Raw genomic sequence first — 7,055 nt, 5'->3', positions numbered from 1 at the left:
AAGTGCTTCGTTCTCCGCTACAAGAACTACGGAGCTGTCTCAATGCTGATAATCTAGCTCGGGTCACAGCGTCACCTGCCTTGCAATCTTTGTGTGCCAAGTATGCCCAGTACTGCCAGGATGAAGTAAATCCAAATTTCAAGTTCTGGTCGTCGTACATCGACATGGTCGATCTCTTGCTACGATTCATTCGTGCCAGCCGTACTGCAGATTGGCAGCTGCACCTGTCCTGTGTTGCCAGTATGCTCCCTTGGTGTTTTGCCTACGATCGTTTGAATTACGCACGCTACATGTCCTATTATCTGGTCCAGATGCAGCAGTTGGTAAATACCCATCCTGAAGCCGATGCTTTCCTTCGACGAGGTGGCTTTTCAGTCCAGCGGTCAGATAATCCGTTCGCCCAAGTAGCGTCAGATCAAGCGATTGAGCAGTCCATCAACCGAGCAAGCAAGACGTCTGGTGGTATCATTGGCTTCAGCCGCCATCCGGCAACTGTACAGAGGTGGGTGTTAACTGCTCATGATCGCGCAGCAGTCACCGACACATGCATGGAGCATTGTGGTCTCGATGATAGCGCTGAGGAGAGGGATGCTTTCCACAAAGAGTGTCAGACAGGACGGATGGCACGTGATGAGAGAGATGTACTGCAAGTCCTAGATACCATCTCACGATTCTTCAACCCCTTCCTCCCTGCCTCCCAACAGCACTGTGAGCAGCTGATGCATCTGTCTTCTGGTACTGAAGCAACCGCTGAAACCTCAACAGATCTTCTGGATGCTGAGAAGCGTGGTCTGGCAGGTTTCCATGACTTTGTCAACCAGCGACTGATCACAGATGCAAAAGCATTCCATGACCCACTGAAGAAGATGAATCTGAAGTCATTCACTGTCAAGAAGAAGAAGAACCCTGTGAATGATCAAGCTGGCATCCTTCGGTCCGACCGGTCAACATTTTCCCGCATTGCTCTGATTGCACAGACTCGCCAAATGGACATGCGTGAAGTTCTCTCATATCCACTCGGACCACTGCCATGGTCACTAGCAACTACATCAGGTACTCTGGTCAAGACGAGCAAGGCAGCCCTACTACCGCTGCTGACCGATGGAATCGCATCTTCCAATAATCCAGATGCTGGTGGAGCTCTGATCATTGATGCCATGGCACACCTGAGGTCCATGAAGGTGTTCGATCTTCCGTCCACTTTTGGTGAGTTTGCTGCTGTTGTTCTGAGCCATCTGTGCCGACTGCTATCTTCATACAGCCGGATCGACTTTGTGGTCGACACGTATCAAGAGATTTCAATCAAGAGTTTGGAACGATCTGCCCGTGCTGCTGATGGAGGACTGCGCCAGCACATCACCAGTCCTGCGCAACGATTGCCTCGGCAGTTTGTCAAGTTCCTGGCAGTTGGTGCCAACAAGGAAGAGTTGCTGGAGTTTCTCTTCAAGCAATGGCAAACAGTCGACCTGATGAAGAAGATTCCAAGCCACAGGGAGCTAGTTATCACCTCCGGCAGCTCGTGCATGAAGATAATGTCTGGTGCTGCCACTACAGTTGCCCTCCCTGTCACTGATCTGGCTTGCGATCATGAGGAAGCAGACACCCGACTCCTTCATGCTCACCACGCAGCGCTAGCAGGATCGCGGACTATCACCATCAAGTCACCCGATACTGATGTTGCCGTGCTAGCAGTTGCGTTCAGCCACTCCATTCCAGCACCTCTCTACTTCATGACAGGAACCGGTGTAAAGACTCGCTACATCCTGATGAATGCTATCAGCGAGAAGTTGGGCCAAGCTGTTTGTGATGCTCTACCTGGCTTTCATGCTTTTACGGGCTGTGACACAACAAGTGCCTTTGCAGGCAGAGGCAAGAAAGGTGCCTTCAAGCTTCTGTGCAACAACTCCCCGGAGAGTGCAGCTGCCCGCTTGGCCTTCAGTACTTTGGGTGCAGCTTTTACACCACTTGCCACCGATGTCATCGACGCCCTAGAGAAGTTTGTCTGCATCATGTACAACACCACGTGTTCCCGGGTCAATGATGCCAGGTACCAGCTGTTTTGCACAAGGAGTCTGCAATCCAACCAACTGCCACCCTGCAATGACGCCCTTCTAAAGCACTGCTGCCGCTCCAATTACCAAGCTGGTATTTGGAAGCGATGCCTCTTGTCACATGTGGATGCACCATCACCGAATGAGAAAGAACAAGGTGAGAGCAGCAATAGTAAAGTACACCTAAGTAAGAGAATGGCAGAATGTATTTCAGTATGTATCTTGTCTGTGTTGGTGTTGAATAAGAAAGTGCAGCAGGCTTTAATACTTATGTACCTGTAAGAGTACCCGCTGTGATAAATCTGCTAAGAAGATGTTGTATAGAACCAGTGTACTTGATATCTCTGTATGTAATGGAGTTTGAACATTTTTTCCTGTCGCTGTGATTCTTCTCTTCATATTACAGGCTGGCACCTAGAAAGCAATGGGACATTGGCAGTTGACTGGTTAAGCCTGCCACCTGCTCCAAAGTCAATCCTAGAGTTCCTCCGGTGCGGGTGCAAAACTGGTTGCAGCAGTGGCAACTGTTCGTGCCGCCGGCATATGCTGTTGTGTACAGATGCTTGCACCTGTCGGCACCACTCTTCAGTAGTATGCACAAACTACCCAGAGCAGCATGCAGCATTGCCTACGACCCAACACATCTCACCTGAAACTGATTTGTAAGTAGTCATTGATATCTTGTTTTGTTTTAAAATAATGCCGTCAATGAATGCTTCACGTGAGAGATATTTATGATAGTAACTGTTTATACCATTGGTGTACATGGCTGGTCAAATCCTTTTAAGTAATGTGAACTTGAATTCAATACTTACAAAGCGTTATATTCTCGTATGTGTGTTATAGGGTCTGCAGTGACACAGCTCATGACTGATAGCAGCCAGCCAACCGTAAGGATTCGGGACTGACAAACTTGTAAGCAATCACTAGTTGCCGTTATCTCTGTGCTGTATTAACTTCCAAGTCTTTAAGCATGAGAGATGCGCTGCTAATGAGCACCTGTCCATACTGACTATACTTGGCCATGTATGTAGATCCGTCACGCGGCTTGCTGCTAACGGGACACAATCATTGTGCGATGGTCTTTTTTCTTTCTTTCTATCTTTTTCAGGTTGAGCAATCATGTGCATGATGGATAGCAGCCAGCTCTAGAGTGTCCCACCACCTCTGGGATATCTTGCAACAAATCTTATGACAGATCTGTGTCAGCATCAGTGGATGCCGGAACTGTCTTTCTTTGGCCGACAACCGCATCCCGCAGCACGGGTGATAGCACATCTTCTTCTTATCATATTATCTACATGACTGTAATATTGTCATTATAATTTAACCTGTACCTTCATTTTAAATTGTTTCCAGAGGACCTATGATCTTCTTACTGGAGCTCAGTAGTTAGTGCGGGGCAGGTTCTGGCTCACTTTTTGACCTTTGACCTTTGGGCCAAATAAGGCACACTGTGTCGGTCGTGCTTGGTCTGGCCCCAGGACTTCCCCCAGGGTTTGACCTTTGACCTTTGGGTTAAATAAGGCACACTGTATCGGGCGCGCTTGGTCTGGCCTCGGGACCCCCTAGGGTTTGACCTTTGGCCCTGCCATGTCATAAATGTCATCATGTTCTTTTCCGTGGCGACCGTGCACTTGTGCACGTTCGGTGCATTCATTTTTTTTTTTTTTTTTTTTTTTTTTTTTTTACTATGTTCACATTCCCAGCTCGAAAATAATAAAGAAAGACAATTATACTGAGACGAACGTGACAACTATTGAGCAGGGGCTGCACCGAGACGCAGCAGTGATGGTGGGGCATTGATGGCTCTGCCGACCTGAGGTCTCGGCATCACGGCCAAAAACACGCACCAAAAACAAAAGATAGAGCTGTACGAGTCAGCAAAATGAAAAGAAAGGAAGGGTTAACATCAGCGAGTGTGCGGGAGAAACTGTGAGACTATTAACAAATTACAAGGGCTGTTACTGAGAGGAGCATCATCATGGCTGATCATGGCGAGTCGGTTTTCTGAGCCAGTTGTGGTGCATAGATAGGGATAGAGGAGAACGACGAGAGCATCATCATAGCGAGTCGACCGCCCAGAGCCAGTTTGTGCTTCGCAGATGGCGATAAACATTAGTTTTGAATGCTTGCATTCCCTTGCTGTGGGGAGGCTGGGACAGAAGAGCGGCGGGGAGGGAGTTCCAGTCACTAATACTGCAGTGTGGGAACGAGCGCTTTAATGCCAGCGGGACAGATGCAAGCAGCTGGTGTTGGAGCTGGTGGTCATGGCCAATGACGCTACCATGCTCGCTGCGAGTTCTGGGGCTGGATGAGGGGAAATAGCGCGGTGGCAAAACAGAGAGCAGCTGCGGAGGGCCAGGCAGGTAATGCAGCTTGTATAGGCAGGCAAGCGAGGCAACAGTACGACGGATGGCCAGGCTAGGTAATAGTGCACCTGGACCGATGATTCGCAGAGCACAGCGTTGGATATGATCCAGGCGTTGCAGGTAGCTGGGCGGAGCACCTATCCAGATGAGGGGGGCATACTCCATAACTGGTCGAACAAATGCCTTGTATACTGTGGTGCGGCCGGCTGGAGAGAGAATGTGCGCTGCACGGCGCAGGAAGCCCAGGCGTTGTTTGGCTCGAGTGGCAACCTTCCGGAGATGAGTGCTGAATGACAGCTTCGAGTCAAAGGTCACTCCAAGTAAAGAGAGAGCCTTCTCCTCAAGGACAGGAGTGCCGCCGAAGACAATGCGAGGCAAATTGATGGGGGTTCTGCGGAGAGTGGCGGTCATGGCTTGGGACTTCGACGGTTCGAAGGAGATGCGCCATCTGCGGCCCCACTGATGCAAGCGATCAACAGAAGTCTGGAGGCTCAATGCTGCGTCGGCTGGGGAGGTGTCGAGGGATATCAGGCTGTACAAGGTAGTATCGTCGGCGTACGCCTCTAGGTGGGCTCCGGGTGACAGGGTCTCTGAGGCGTCGTTCACGTAAATCAGGAAGAGTGTAGGGCCGAGTATGCTCCCTTGGGGAACTCCTGCTGATATGGTATACAGCGATGAGGTTTGGCCGCCCACCAAGCATTGAATGGACCGTCCACCTAGGTAGGAAGAGAGCCAGGTATGCAGGGGGCCGCCAATGCCAAGATGGCGGACTTTGTGGAGGAGGCCAGCATGGGACACACGGTCGAATGCTCCGGCAATATCCACGGCTAGAATACGTGCTGCACCGCCTCGGCCGACGGCTGTGATCCAGGCGTGGTGTAGAGCCTGTAGCGCATCTGAGGTCCCGAGGCGGCGACGAAACCCGAACTGGTGGGGTGTCAGGAGTTTGTAACGCTCAAGGTGATTCATGAGCTGACGATTGATAACGCTCTCCATGATCTTAGAGATTATGCTCAGCAGTGAAACTGGACGATAATTCCTTAGGGCGGATCGTGAAGATCGCTTGTGGATTGGAACCACGCTGGCAGTCTTCCACATTTGTGGCTGGACTCCGTGCTGGAAGCAAAGAGCAAAGAGCTGACACAGTGGCTTGGCAAGTTCTCTGGCGCATTCCTTCAAGACACGAGCGGAAATACCGTCGGGTCCAGTCGCCTTTGAGGCATCCAGGCGAGCTAAAAGCCGGTGGACTGCATCCGGGCGAAAGTGGACTGTCGTTAGTGCAGGTGCATCAGCGAATGCCGTGTCCGGTAAGTCCATCGTGGTAAGGTCGCGGCCTTGCACACTGCACTTGCGGGAAAAGAAACGTGCGAAAGCCTCCGATTTCTCATAGCTTGTGGCCCTCTCGCAACCTTCACTATCAACCAGCAGGGGAATGTCAGTGTTCCGACCCTCGCCACAAGCGCACTTTAGCTTCGTCCACCATTCCTTCTCCTTCAGGGACCCATTCGACAAGCTATGTCTGAGGCTGTTCTCTTTGGAAACTCTAGATCTAGCAAGGACTGCGATAGCATTGTTTACAGAACGGGTAAACTCATGTTTCAGTGCAAAATCGTGAGGGTGCTTCCTCCAAGTGCGCCAGCGTTTGTCCTTCTCCTTCGTGGCGGCTGCACACTCAGGTGTCCACCATTTCGGATCTGTTGACTTCACTGTCAGTGTCTTGGACGGAACGAACTGGGAAACGGCGTTCATGATTGTGGCAGTAACGTGCTCACACGAAGTTTCTGGGTTGGCAGTAATGACGGTTGACCAATCAACCTGGCGGAAAAAGGATCGGAGGCGGTTCCAGTCTGCCTTTTCATAGCGCCAGACAGTTCGTTGCACCGCCGCTTCATGGGTAGGAAGAACACCTGTGAAGTCCGAAAGAATTACAGCGTGGTCAGATCGACCAATAGGGGACATTATCTGCGTGGTCACTGGAGAGTTGAACGTGGACATCACCAGGTCGAGTGTGTTATCCCCGCGAGTAGGACTCTGAACGTGCTGCGTGAGAAAGTGGGCTGTGCATGTGTCTTCGAGGGCTTCCCCCGCAGGTGTGGTCTTCGAGCTATGGAGCCAATTGCGGTTATGCACGTTAAAATCACCGGCGAGTATGAGGTTGGCACCAAGTGCACGAGCAGAGGGAAGGATGTCATCGAGATGGTTAATGAGCGTAAGGTCACTGGGCCCCGTCGAACCTGGCCTGTAAGCAGCGCCCAAGACTATCTTTTGTCCAGGGGACAATTGAATGGATAGCCAAATGAGTTCGTGATGTGGAGAAAATAACTCATCAATTACCATGGCTGGGAGTGTAGATCTGATCCATACGGCCACTCCGCCACTGCGTGCTGTTCGATCCAGCCGGAAGGTGGTGTAGCCAGGGAATGTGGAGTCGGATGGTGGAACGGTTTCAGAGGAAAACTTTGTTTCCGTCACTACTGCTATGTCGGGATTATGTTGGTGCAGTGTGTGCTGGAACTCAGCTAGCTTGTTTCCTAAGCTAAATGCATTGCACCGGGGAGTAGTAAAATACGTACTACTCCCTGATTCGCACATCGTAGATGTGCAGTGAATGACATATTGCGCATGCGCGCAT

General features: G+C 50.9%; 1 long non-coding RNA gene across 1 annotated transcript; it reads left to right on the top strand.

The window, feature by feature from the left end:
* The first annotated feature begins 1,645 nt into the window (after positions 1-1,645).
* LOC135826050 (uncharacterized) lies at positions 1,646-3,387 on the top strand. The gene is made up of 4 exons (XR_010555199.1): positions 1,646-2,208; positions 2,458-2,713; positions 2,898-2,966; positions 3,163-3,387. It is a non-coding gene; the product is annotated as an uncharacterized LOC135826050 (long non-coding RNA).
* The last annotated feature ends 3,668 nt before the right edge of the window (positions 3,388-7,055 follow it).

The sequence above is a fragment of the Sycon ciliatum genome, chromosome 10 (assembly GCF_964019385.1).
Source record: "Sycon ciliatum chromosome 10, ocSycCili1.1, whole genome shotgun sequence".
In the NCBI taxonomy this organism is placed as follows: Eukaryota; Metazoa; Porifera; class Calcarea; order Leucosolenida; family Sycettidae; genus Sycon; species Sycon ciliatum.
The sequence above is the reverse complement of the archived record's forward strand: the minus strand, read 5'-3'. Positions and strand labels throughout refer to the sequence as shown.